At 37.1% G+C, this 14,948-nt stretch overlaps 1 protein-coding gene across 1 annotated transcript in view; it reads right to left on the reverse strand.

Annotated features, from left to right (window-relative positions):
* Positions 1–14,948, reverse strand: part of kcnb1 (potassium voltage-gated channel, Shab-related subfamily, member 1) — a 216,863-nt gene that overhangs the window by 91,312 nt on the left and 110,603 nt on the right. The window lies entirely within an intron of this gene.

Raw genomic sequence — 14,948 nt, forward strand, 5'->3', positions numbered from 1 at the left:
TTCTCAATATAGAAAGCAGCCCGCTGCATTATATAAGGATGTTATCCATCACATTCAGTAAAAATCTGACAAAGCATTTTTACTTTCATGATGATGTGGCTTGAGTTCTTTTATTCTACATTATATGTGAGCCTACATTCAAAAGAAAAGAAAGATCTCAGTAAGGGAAAAGTGATTGTCGAGTACAATACTATAAAAACCTCAAATCATTATAAAATTTGAGAATTAAAAATCCTACAAATAGCAAAAGTTTACTGTTTGTGATGAACATATGAATATTCAGCATGCTTATATGATATTCCTCCATCTCCTATTTTAATGGAGATGAGATGGATTGAGATCTTAATTAAAACATGGTGAAAGCAGAAGTTATTTGAGAGCAGGAATTTCTAAATCTCCCTGAAATAGTCCTATTAACAGTCGCGGGGGTGTTGCATTTTTATTCTTGTCTTCGGGACTCCATTATTTAACTCCTACAGTAGTAAGTTTTTGTTTTGTTTCTGTGCTTCTCATAGAAAGATGCATAAAACGTTATTTACAGGGTGTGCAATCAAGAGACGAAGGGGTAAAATAAGAGAGAAAACAGAAGAGAATGGGATGAGTAAAGGGAAAGAACTTTAAGACAAATGACTCCACAGAGGAGAGGAAGCATTGAATTAAGAATGAATCAGAATTAAGACTGCTTCTAAGAATGTAGAGCTGTTAGATATCATTGAGGTCAGGGAAACTAAGACCTTAAAGGGAATTTAATAGATGGCATGACAATCTTGAAATCAACTCCTGGGGATTGGAAAGTACAGGGCTCATGAGAGCCAATGCTGGCAGGTGTCCCAATTTCTGGGGTTAATGCATGTATTTTTTAAAATAATGAAATCAATGTTTAAAGTTACGGTTGTTTAGTTAACAGCAGAAGTACTAACATGATTAATTTAGCTCCAAAAAAACCGGTAAATATTGAAGTTATACTGCTGAGCTAAAGGCAAGGACTTATTATTATAGCCGTGCATCAAACTTGGTTTGTATTGGTATTGGTATTGGTATTAGTTTATTATTGTCACTTGTACCGAGGTACAATGAAAAGCTTGTCTTATAAACTGATCGTACAGGTCAATTCACTACACAGTGCAGTTACATTGAGTTAGTACAGAGTGCATTGATGTAGTACAGGTAAAAATAACAGTACAGAGTAAATTGTCACAGCTACGGAGAAAGTGCAGTGCGATAAGGTGCAAGGTCACAACAAGATCGTGAGGTCATAGTCCATTTCATTGTATAAGGGAACCGTTCAATAGTCTTATCACAGTGGGGTAGAAGCTGTCCTTAAGTCTGGTGGTACGTGCCCTCAGGCTCCTGTATCTTCTACCCGATGGAAGAGGAGAGAAGAGAGAAAATCCCGGGTGGGTGGGGTCTTTGATTATGCTGGCTGCTTCACCAAGACAACAAGAGGTAAAGACAGAGTCCAAGGAGGGGAGGCTGGTGTCCGTGATGCGCTGGGCTGTGTCCACAACTCTCCGCAGTTTCTTGCGGTCTTGGGCAGAGCAGTTGCCATACCAAGACATGATACATCCAGATAGGATGCTTTCTATGGTGCATCGGTAAAAGTTGGTGATTAGATAACTGTGATTAGAGATGAAGTGCTTTGAGCTTCAAGCTTTACAGTGACTGAGCTTTAACTAATGATCAGTAAGCACAACTTGATTAAATGAAAATGGATGAGGCATATCTATAGTTAATAAACATAATATTGCAGCCTTGAGTCAGGGAATACGCCAGGGAAGAATCAAATTGGATAAATAGCTTTGGAATTTGAAGTAGGTCATTCAACATATCAAATGTCCTCGAGCATTTTCTTAGCTTTATAAACAGCTGGTTTTAACTTCGGACTTATAGTTAAAACAGAAATTATTGTACGAAGCAACTTTATTTACACCAGTACACTTCTGATGCTTTATGTTTAACTAAGGTGGAACATACAAATTCTCTGCACTCACTTCCAATTATTTTTAAATACGAATCTATAACTGCTTGTGGAAACAATCTCATACCCTTAAAACCTTTCATAACTTTAAAAAAAACTCTTCATTAGATATTCCTTGAACCCTACTGTTCCATTGGAGAAAAGTCTCAATTATACTTCCTCCCTAACTTTCACTGACTCTTTGATTCCAGTGAATCTTCACATTACAATTTTAGCACTCTACATAATAATGTAGAGGAAGCCTAACCAATACATGGTAAAGGTCAACCATCATTGTGGTTCTGAACTTTCCGCTTTAAAATTCCCACCAACATTTTCTATTACCCATAGAACAAATTAACCCTGGATGAATGCACAGATTGCACAAGAATCCAAATTCTTGTGCATGCAATCATCAGATGTGTATTGCAATCATTCCATAAGTGATTAAATATGGAAGCTGGAAGCAAAATACTTTACATGTTAGACAGCATTTGTAGAGAGGGAAACAAAGTTTACAGGCTGAAACATACTTTGCTTTTGCCCACAAATTGGAAGAGAAATGCCAATGACGTCAGCACGTTCCTGACTTCCATGCCTATGCACTGCAGCATGAAAATATAGAGTGCATTGGAGCATCTGCTCTGCCACTGGATTCAGTATTCCTCCAGGGATTGGGCACAAAAATCCTCACCAGAGGAGCTTCATACATTTCATATCTGGCCCCTTGGCTTTACCTCAGGCATAACTGATCTACCTTATTTGGTCCCTTACATTTAAATGGGGTTGCTGACCTGAAAAGATAAGTAAGTAGTCTACTTGTTTCTTTCTTTATTTTAATTAACGTTAGTTTTGACTAATCTACACCAGTTAAATACATTTCAAGTTAATGCATTATTCATTAACTTTTAACATTTAAAACAAAATTCTTTAGTTTTATTTTAACTATTCTTAAATGTTCCCAATTATAGAGACATTTGAAAAGGCCTTTAACAATAGTAATCAGGTGAGCCAAGGCAGTACGTCTGGATTCACTGGCTGAAGCCCAGTCACCACTCACGGACTGCTGCACTTCATGGGATGGTCATAGTAGCGAGGTCTTCACAGCTATTTGATGGGGCTACGGCAAAGGTTAGAGTGGCTACAGCAATCTGCTGGGGGTTAGATGTGGTAGGCAGGCTGGGCCATGCATACTCTGGCTCAATGTTTCACTTTGATGACTGTTCATCAATTCTGGTCTTTCATCTGCCTATTTCTCTCTCCTCTGATGGCACCTGACCTGCTGACTATTTCCAGCAGTTTCTGTTTCATTTCAAATCTGGAAGCTGCTTGAGTATTGACCAGAAGTTAACTCAGGATTAGAATTAGTTATACTATTTCTTGATTTTTTTTGAATGCAATTCATTGTCTGCACCAGCTCCTCTAAAGAACTGCCTGCCCCTTGCTACTGCCCTGCAGAGCAATGCTCAGGCATGGTTTTACCATCTAGTTGATATCTATGAGGAATCAGCTGTCATCTTTCCTATCTTCTCCAAAGACTTCCCATGTTTGATTGTGCTGGGAAACCGGCACTGACCTGGATTATTTTTGCTGTTTGGTTTCACGTCTAGAATCTATCCAGAATGATAGGAGTTGGGAGGGGTTGCCATTAATGGGCGGAAAACTGCTGCCCGCAAGTTCCTGATTAATGCTGCCTGACAGTCTCAATCTGCATTCTTTAGGTATACTGCCAGATTGTTGGTGGGCGTCCAAATTGCTATACACATTCAGTCAGTGGCATCCTGTAACTTGAGACAAACGCACAGACTCTGCCTACTTTTACCACCATTAGTCTCTGCCAAAGTTAATTTAGCTAGAACCAATAGCAAATTAGGGCTGCATTTAACACCTTCAGTAGACCAGTAAGAAGCCTTGAAATTAAATTCTCCTGAATGCCTGGTAGCAACCTGTAGTACAAACAGCAACATTGACTCTCTGTGGTAACTACACTGTGGATAATTGGCTGCTCCTGCAGGTCACTGCAGACCAGATGATGCACCTAAAGGTTTCTCACTGAGCCTGAGAACATTTATTCACTGATCCTATGCAAAGTTCAAGTGGGTGTGTCTGTTTTGGAAAATCTGCTGCCTAAAGTGGGTTACTTCTGTGTTGAGACAGCACAGTATGCTGTCTGCTCCTCGAGCAGTGCACTATTGTCTCGGACAGCCACTGCACCCATGATGTGAGGGTGAAAATGCCAGAAATTGCAACATAGGCCTATGCAACTAGCTCAAAATCTTTGAATGTGAGCAGTAAATTTTAAATGCAACACACAAAAAATGCTGGTGAAGATTCCTATCCTTCCTGATTCCTGTCGAGAGGTCCTGGTGAAGGGTCTCAACCCGAAACATCGACTGTTTATTTCGCTCCATAGATGCTGCCTGACCTGATGAGTTCTTCCAGCATCTTGTGTGTGTTGCTCCATATTCCAGCATCTGCAGAATCTCTTGTGTCTCAATCAATGCTTTGGGCTGAGGTCCCCTGACCTGCTGAGTTCCTCCAGCGTTTTTTGTTTGTCGCTCCAGATTTCCAGCATCTGCAGTCTTTCTTCCGTCTCCAGTAAATTTTAAATTTCAGTTTTATCTTAGCTTACACCATTCTCTTGATTCACTTATAACAAACCACTAATGAACATACTTTGTGAATGTGAGCACGGGAGCAAAAGACTGATTCAGTACATATGAGAAATCTGTGAAGAATGTTATGTGAGCCCAAAGTTCACATCACTTGAGCTCTGGACAAGAAAAATAAGTAAGTTCCCCAGTTAGAACTTTTCTATCAGGGCTTCTTTTTAGAATTGTAGAGTTGCAATCACTTGTAAATGACCAGCACAATATATGAAGCAAACTGAAGCAACTAACCCAAATAATTTGCAGATACCATTGTCTACTGATATCTGCTGATCAATTTTGCATACATTTTTCATCTTCCATCACCACTGACAGAATATTTTCTTGGTTTCTTTCAATACAAACCTAATTTGAGCATAAAATAGAAAATGGTTTCCACAATTTTTGATGGGAAGCTTAACGTTTAAGTCAAATATTTACCATCTAACAAATGTTTCATAAATAAACATTTAAAATATGCTTGTTTATCCATTCTAAAATGGTAGCATGATCTAATATAAAGCAATAGAGCAAAAATTATTATTGGTGTCAGCTTTAGTTTAATGAGTGAAGCTACATCTCCTGCATTCAAGACCCAGTCTTGAAACCTGTGCGCATAATCTATATGGACGCTTCGATGTGATTTTGAAAGAATGCTGCACTGTCAAATCTGCTTTCTTTTGGAAGATCAAAGCCACCTCATGAAAGGTTTTATATCACTACATAAAGAGGAGCAAATGAGTTTTTTTGGTTCCTTCTCTAAAATGTATCCCTCAATTAACATCACTAAAACAAATTATTTGGTATTTTGATGAATATTATGATTGCAAATACACTTCTAAAGTACTTAATGGACCATGAAGTACCAGAATATCCTAAGATTTTAAAATATACCATATTTTCCTACAATTCATTTAAAATAATATTACATCAAGTTTGGAGATTTATTGAGAGTTGCAGATGAAATGGAAACAGACAGATCAGCACTTTAAAATTTTGGTCCAAAAACAATTGTTTGGTCTCCTAATTTAGTTCTCTCTCTGTCCTCTTGCTCTCTGCCAATTATGCAAAAGCTTTTCTAGTGCACAGGATCATTGCACTGGCCTTCTTACTTTCATGTGGCAGTAAAAATGTAGAAAACTCTTTCTCCTGGTCTTGGTCCCACTTTAATTGAATCTAATAAGATCCATACACAGAGGATTTAATGCACCTTCCCAGGGACATACTATTTCTAAACTATTGCACTTTTAAGAGCTTAATGTTATTAAGTACAGCTTGGCACACCTGTTTAAATTTCCCTCTAAAATTCTGAAAAATTAAGATTTTTTATTTAAATAATTTTATAACTATTTAAATGCATAGTTATAATTATGTTTCATTAAATGAAGCATAATTTTCAGCAATTGTCTAGATTCATAACAAAAACAATTGAACATGGATATTTTCAGAGTTTATAGTAGAACGATAACTATTATGATCAATTATTCAGTTAATTTCAACCTAAGTGGTCAGAACTAAATGATATGTAAATGACTAACTTAGATATAACAGCGGATATTGCTTTAGAGATAGAAATAGTAGCAGAAGTAGGCCATTTGGCCCCTTGTGCTTGCTTCACTATTCAATAAGAAAATGGCTGAATAAGAAGTGGTTCAGTGCCACTTTTTGACACTAATCCACATCTAAAAATCTAACAAATTCTCTTAGAAATATCCTGTTTATCTAGGATCAATACAGGCAGTTCCCACAAAGGCCGGGGGGGGGGGGGGGGGTTGCATCCGTAGAAGGCAGTCTGTATCATGATTTACCATAAAGTGAGGACGCACCTTCTGAGCATATATCAAGAAACATGAGTTGATGTAAATTTAGTGTTAGAACATAGAACAGGACAGCACAGGAACAGGCCCTTCAGCTCACAATGTCTGTGCCAAACATGATGCCAATTTAAATTGCACCATCTGCCTGCACATTGTCTATATCCCTCCATTCCCTGCCTGTTCACGTGTCTGTCTAAATGCCTCATAAATGTTGCTAATGTATCTGCTTCCAACAATTCCTCTGGCAGTGCATCCCAGGCACCTACCATTCTCTGTGTAAAAAAACTTGCCTCACAAATTTCCTTTAAATTTTCCCTTTCTCACCTTAAAGCTATGCCCTCTAGTATTTGACATTTCCATCCCGGAAAAAAAGACTCTGACTATCTACCCTGTCTATACCTCTCATCATTTTATGCACTTCTACCAGGTTGCTCCTCAGCCTCTGACACTTCAGAGAAAACAATCCAAGTTTATCCAACCTCTCCTTATAGTTAATATTCTGACATCCTGGTGAAAATCTCTTGCATCCTCTCCAAAGCTTCCACATCCTTCCTGTAATGCGGTGAGCAGAACTGCACACAATATTCCAAATGTGGTCTAACCAACGTTTTGTACAGGTGCAACGTGACTTCCTGACTTTTGAACTCAACACCCTGACTGTTGAAGGCAAGCATGCTGTATGCCTTCTTTACCAACTTATCTACCTGTGTTGCCACTTTCAGGGCTCTATGTATTTGCACCCCATGATTCCTCTGTACATCATTGTTCCTAAGGATCCTGTCATTTACTGTATACCCTCCTCTTACATTTGACCTCCCAAACTGCAACACCTCACACTTGCCTGGGTGAAACTCCTTCTGCCATTTTTCTGCCCATATTTCCAAAAGGTCTAAATCCTGCTCTGAATCCTTTGACAACCTTCCTCACTATCCATTATTCCACCCAATTTTGTGTTATCTGCAGACATTAATTAGCCCACTTATATTTTCATCCAAGCCATTTATATATATCACAAACAACGGAGGTCCTGGCACTAATCCTCGTGGATCATCACTGGTCACAGACCTCCAGTCAGAATTACACCCTTCTACCACTACCCTCTGTCTCCTAAGGCCAAGCCAATTTTGAATCCATTCTACCAAGTCTCCATGGATCCCATGTGCCTTAATCTTTTGGATCAGCTTACCATGAGGGACTTTGTTGAAAGCTTTACTAAAGTCCATGTATACAACATCCACTGCCCTGCCCTCATCAGTCACCTTCATCATCTACTCCAAAAATTCAATGAAGTTTGTAAGACATGACCTTTCCCACACAGAGCCATGCTGACTATCCCTAATAAGTCTATGCTTTTCCAGATGTTGAGATGTTGATTTATTTACTTTTTTTCCCCCACACAGATTCTGTGAAAGCAAATTTTATTCTGTATCTCAGATTTTTGGGCAGTGATTCGTGCGTTCTGTAAGGGTGAATTCCTGTTATCTGAACAGCTGTAACATTGGGGGGTGGGGAGCGGTCACCTGTAATTGGTTCATTCTTGAATGTATGAATTCAGCAGACAATTAATTCGTAGGAAAAATTGAGAAGATTTTCTCTGAACAAAATCAAATAATGTGCATATTAGCATTATACAGTGAATATTTCAGAATTAAATTCATTCAGTCTGCATGTTTTGCTTCTGCAATGAAGCTTTTCCAATTTTTTTCAAAATTGTCCTCTTCTAATCTTTTTCCCTTCTCTAAGGTGGTTATTCACGTTGGGAAAAGATCCCACAGGCATGTCCATTAGATTTCTTGGATTACTGGTTCAATTTTTATTTAAGTATTATTTTTTTGGATCTGGGCCAGCACTTATTGCCTGCCCCTGTTTCTCCTTGAGGATGTGATGCTGAGCAGCCTGTTAAAGCATTGCTATCAGGTAGGAAATTCCAGGATTTAGACCCAGTGATGATGAAGGATTGGCTATACATTTCCAAGTCAGGATGCTGTGTGACTTCAGAATCAGATTCAGGTTTATTATCACTGACACATGTCGTGAAATTTGTTGTTTTGCAGCAGCAGTACAGTGCAAGACATGAAAATTACTGTAAGTTACAAAAGTAAATAAATAGTGCAGAAGAGGAATAACAAGGCAGTTTTCACGGGTTCATGGACCATTCAGAAATCTGATGGCAGAGGGGAAGAAGGTTTTCCTAAAACGTTGAGTGGAGCTTGGAGGGGAACATACACATTCACCCAATATTGTAAATGTCTTTGCCTCTGATCCACAGATAATAATGAAGCTCTTTGTTGTGGTCAGATAATCACACTGTAGCAATTGGTTTCCAGAAGTTTCTACAAAAATAAAATCTTAATCATTGGTCCCACTGGGCTGAAATTAAATAACAGAAGAGTCAAGTTTGGAAGGAATCAATTAAAGAAAGATGATTTAAAAAAAACACACTGACCCAAATACAAATGGGTTGTTAATATAATAAGACATTTGAGAGATGAAGTGCCCAGAGCTATGTAGAAGAAACGGAGACAAAAGCAATATATTCTGGATACTGGAAATGTGAAATAAAAACAGAAAATACTGGAAATTCTCTGGAGATCAGGAATCATCTGTGGGGAAGGAGAAAGGACTAACATTTGAGATTGATAAGCTTTCATCAGAACTAATCATAGGGCTTCTGATGAAAGGTCATTGGCTTAAAATGTCTGTTTCTTTCTCCATTGATACTGTCTGCACTGCTGAGTATTTCTAACATTTAGTACATTATGTATGAAACAGAGGTTAACGTTAGAGATAAGATTATTATGCAAATAAAAAGACAAAAAAAAGTGAGGAAATGTTTATGTCAACCTTTCATTCTATTTTATACACTCACTATTTATTTACAATAGGAAAAAAGAATTTGACAACCTCTCTTAAGTAAAATGCAAAACTACTTGCATCAGGAGAATTGGATCATTGTTCTGAAACATATTAATCACTTTGCTTCACTAAACTACCACACGGAAAAATCTTCAAGTGAGGTCACTTGTATTAAAATTTGCAAGCCTTCCTTTAACTATCAATGGTTGATGGATATGTTCAGCTAAATTGTTTTCTTCAATTAATAACTGTACAGCACATGCATATAGCTATCCAAATGAGGGCTGAAGTTTTTCATCCCTATCAGTTATGACAAACTATCAATCCTTGGATAAATCACAAAGAAAATATCGACACTTTCTTGCCCACAAGCATGCAAATTCCATTAAGGTGCATTAGGTGCCAACATATTCATCTGATGCACTAGACTTCAAACAGTTTGCATTACTTCAGTCAAACTCAGTGAAAAATATCCTTAAACAGAAGAATAAATTAGAAATTCTTACAGTGAATATTATGAGCCAATCTAAATTTCGTTGCATTATCTCTTCTGATGATTGTTATTCCTCTCATTAAGCTAATTATTTTCTGAATATTTATTTTTTGAAAATAATGATTTAGTTAGTTGTCAGTAAACCCAATAACTAAACTTACATAATTGGTGTAAATCATGCAGCATTTTAAAGAATGACACCAATAATATTTTCTCACAAAACAGGCAATGAAGATCTATTTCTATTGGTCGGGAAATTTATAACAAGAGGTTATGGATTCAAGAATTATCACTGCAAAAATATAGTTCTTTACAGATGCCTAACACAACATGGAACACTTTAAAGCAGGTAGCTATTAAGCTGAGCAATATGGTATCATTTTAAAGTAAATTGGATAAAATAAAGAAAATGCATTTATGTAATGCAGTTTACAACCCAAGGACATCCCAAAGTGCTTTATAGTAAATGAGATAATTCTGAAATGTAACTGTAGTGTAGGGAAATAACACAATCCAGCAAGGCTCCACAAACTACAATGACAACTGCTAAATATTTTAGACTTCTAGCAATTGCATTAAGAAAAATAACAGAAAATATTCAAATTCTCAATGGGTCAGGTAGGATTTATGAAGAGAAAATTGCCTTTAATGTCAGAGAAACAAACAGGCATTGACCGCCTGCTTTCCTCCACAGATGCTGCCTGGTCTGCTGAGTTCCTCCAGCATCATCGTGCTTTTCATCTTGCTTTTAGTGTTTCCAGTTATTGACCTCTCAGGAGAATTAGTGATAGAAGAAATTTTGAGACGCAGAGAAAGGGAAAGGAGAAGAAAGGACAAAAGGGAAGATCTGTGAGAGGGAAGAGAGGGGAGATTAGATGACAAGACGGATGATGGTGCAAACCACCAGGGGATGGTAAAGAAATAAAAGATGGGTGGAAAGGAGGAAAAATGGGATTGGCAGAATTATTAACATCAGTTTCTGTTCAAAACTATGGGGTCGTTTTCATGATCTGAAATTGTTGAATTCATTGTTGAGTCTGAAAGATTGTAAAGTGCTGAATCCAAAAGTTGAGTTTCAGCATAGGAAGAATGAAGGCAGAGCGGGAGAGCCGTAGAGAATTAATATGAAAGCCAACCAGAAACTTGGGCTCATGACTGCAGTCTGATGGAGTGTTCCACATTCAGGTCTCTATATAGACTCCCGAATACAGGGGAAACTGTATTGTGAACAGTTAACACAGTATACCAAATTGAAACAAGTACAAGAAAATTGTGGGGACCTGGACAGAGTGCTTCAACACTGCAGATCAACAATTTCAAATCGTCACTAATTGTTTGTAAAACGCTGTTATCAATGGTAGTGATTCTGTTATTTCCAATTCCATTTTCTAGTTCTGCTTATTGAAATGTTAACTTTGTTTCTCCTTCCGTAGATGCTGCTTCACCTGCAAAGTGTTTCCAGTCTTTCTTATTTTTATTTCAGATACTTGTAATATTTTCCTTTTGTATTACCAACATTATATTCAAATCATAATATAAATAATGGAGCAAATATTCATTTCTCTGAAGCCAAGCAGCGATCAGATTTTCTAATGATCATGTTTCTTAATAAAAGCAATGTGAATAACCACCTCTGGAATAGTGACCCTAAAATGATTAGGTTTACAGCCCAAAGCAAAAGTGTAAGTACAAAAAAAATGTGACATTTCCAAATGGAAGTTGATTAGTTACAGAATAATATATTACTGAAAAAGAGATAATTTTAAACTTCAATTTGTCATGGATAAACAAAAAATTCTTCTGTGGAAAAGAAATAAAGAACATGTATTTCATATTCTCTGGATTGGATAGTTATTGGGAGACGTGCATAAATTGGCAGTGATACCTATAAATTACTTCACTAGTGCTTTGAAATGAGCAAATTACTTGCCAAAGATACTAAAAGTACAGTAAATAATTTTGAGTACCAAAGGGAAATGGAAAGGGGTTTTGATGTGATGATGTGTGAAAAAAAATGTAAGGCGTTTGTTACGGACTCAGTGAATGTCCCTTTAAGATAGAGAGTGTGTGTGTATGTGTGTGTGGGGCGTGCTTACGTCAATAGAAGATAAAGGATGTAATGACGTTGTTGAAGAAGAAGAAGAAGAAGAAGAAGAAGAAGAAGAAGAAGAAGAAGAAGAAGAGAGAGAGAGAAGGGAGAGAGACACCAGCCTGCTAGTTTTCTCTATCGATGGATGGGAAACAATAACTGTGTCTGCCACTGAAATCCATGCATGGAAGTTGGAAGTAATCCGGTGGAGTTCACTTTGTTGCTGACCTGTAGAAGGAAACAGGTATTTGTGTGTGGACGACCATGATTCGGATGCTTTTCGGGGTGAGGAAGTCACTACCGAGTAAACACTGGAGTGTCATTTGGGTTCCATCGTGGAACATTCGGATTTCGTATTTACTCTCTCTCTGTTTCTCTACATCTACGTCTTATCTTCTGACAACGGTGGTTGTTGAAGAAGCCCTTGCTCATGTTTCACCTTATGGCTTGCGGAACTGAACTTTAAGAACCATTCCTGAACTGGGAGTTTTGGACTTTGCCACACACACACACGACGAGTTTAGTTTTTGGGGTTAACGTTCAAGGTTTAACATTTTTGAATTCTAACATACTAACATTTTTACTTTTATTTTACGTATTATCATAAGTAGTGATTAATAAAATAGTTTTTAACACTGAATCATGCTCAGTGTGTTTCTTTTGTTGCTGGTTCGTGACACGTTCCACATTATTGTGATTCAGTTTGAGATGTCACTTCATGTTTGCAAATAAAAATGAATAGTACTTTGTAAAGGGAAGTATCTGGGAGATATGGTACCAGCAGAAGTATACAGAGGTTCAATGTCAGAATACATTTGAAACAGTACTGCAAGTGGATAGACCATATTACAGTAATGAAACATTGGATTTTAATGCAAAATATATGGAATGTGTTCCTTAAGATGCAATGAGAATCTGTATAAGATGACCAAGACACCACATGTAGAATCTTGTGTGCAATTTTAGGCTCCACACCAGACAGAGAATATTACAGCAAGAGGTAATGTACGCCTCCGTTTCACAATGATGTAAAGAAATACAAATATGCTGAAAGAGTAGTGAAGAAATAGGGCTGCTTTTTCTAATGACAAAGGAGATTACTGAGTGATTTGATAGCAGGGTTTAAATTCTGGGAAGATAAGACGAAGCAGAATGTAACAAATGATTTAAGATTCAATCACAATACACTGTTTTAGTCAACACTGTGCAACTGAAGATCAATTTTTGTCCAGAGTGAAATGTGATAATGACCACTTTCAGATCATCTCATGCTTCTCCAGAGATATGACTGGGCACTTCTGGGTATGATTTACTCTTGAACCACTGATGCAATTTGGAAGACAGCAGGAGAACTTAGGCCAAATTCTTTTAGAAACAATCATTGTTGGGCACTCCCAGGCCAATTAAGTGTTCCTTAGCACAACTCCGTCAAATAAGTCCCATACTTTACTCATTCTGAAGTTCCTGCCCCTACCTCAATGTACCAACCCAGGTGTACTTTTTGTCATTCTATCTTATCGCAAATTTCTTCTGATAGTTGAAGAGATTTGGCTTTTATAAGCGGCTGCTGATTTACAGATGAAAACTCCAAGCAAACAAAAGCTTACATCTAAATTAGCTCAGGAACTTCCCAGGAGCAATTTCCTTCAAATAATGTCTAACTTTAAATAGTAGTCTCTGCTGATGTCCATTCACAGCAAGCTATCTTAAATGGACAGATTGCCTTACATACACACAGAGCAGCACTGTACTATGTTATATTGCTCCAGTCCTTACAAATGAATGCATTCTCACATGTATAGGCAATAAGGCCACAGATGATCAGTTCTTTTATAAAACTGTCACAACACATTCAAACAATGTCTACATAATGAGCACAAAAACTCAAATTCAATACATTGACCAGTGGCAGGGAAGAAAGTGTTAAACTGATTCTGATGGGATAATGGGAAGAAAGTGTTAAAGTGATTCCGATGGGATAAATTCAGTTTCAAAAACCAAAACTAATCAACTGCTGATCTTCTGAGCTGGGTTTTACTTAGTTTCTGAGTTGATTATAAGTAGACCACAGCAGTTAACAACTTAGAAAGTAGGACAATACTATTGCAAATTAAATGAGGTGCAGCTGCAAACTAATTAATTTACCTTCAAGCTTCCGGACACACTGAAATAAGCCTCATACCTTAAAATGAATGAATGGAATAAAAAATATTTTATGGGAAATTTTTCAAGATAAAAATCCTGAAACAGCTCAAATGAGTTGAATGTTGAATGGAGAAATCACTTTTTTGTTGTCATGCTTGAAATGATGATAATTTAGAAAAGAAAATAATCGTATTGACTACAGAAGAACAGTACCCTCCACGGTCACACCAGTTGAACTCTAATGTATCTCATTGAAAGTAAGAAGATTAATACATGAATTTGGATTTTTGTTTGTCTAAGCAGCTTTAAGGTATTAACAAGGCCACTTCAATCACCATCACATGCCTCCATCTCAAGAAATGCTATTTTCAGAACAAACAGCTTTGAAATAACGAACAGCAACTTCAGAAGACTTTGCTGAACTGGTGACTGATGTAATGTGTGCTGTTTCAATAAAGTAAACAATTTTTTTCATCATTACAGAACGTAACAGGTCTGTGGAAACGTATTTTGACAAGAAGCTATCATTTTCCCTTGAATTTCTATGTTATGCTATTTGAATTGTGGTTTTAGGGTACATTTTGCAATTTAGTGGTCCTTGGTGTATAATATTGTGCAATGTAAGTTTGCACAGTCGGTCCAGGTACAAAGCTCAATTTATTCTGATCGTGATCTACAGAATTATAAACTTGCTGTGTTCCCAACGTTCAAATATTCTTGCTGAAAGAGGTTATTCTTGAGTTACCTATAAAAATAGTTTAGTTAAAATAATTAAGTTAATAATCTTTTAAGTAAAGTATAAGAGATTTCATTGGTATAGGTTTATTATTGTCACATGTACAGAGATACAATGAAAGCAAAAGTAAGGATTTTTTTTTATCTGCAGTAATTCAGCTTGATAGAAAATCTTCTGCCACTTACATAGATGGCAAGCATAATTATC

The sequence above is a fragment of the Pristis pectinata genome, chromosome 16, assembly GCF_009764475.1.
Source record: "Pristis pectinata isolate sPriPec2 chromosome 16, sPriPec2.1.pri, whole genome shotgun sequence".
In the NCBI taxonomy this organism is placed as follows: Eukaryota; Metazoa; Chordata; class Chondrichthyes; order Rhinopristiformes; family Pristidae; genus Pristis; species Pristis pectinata.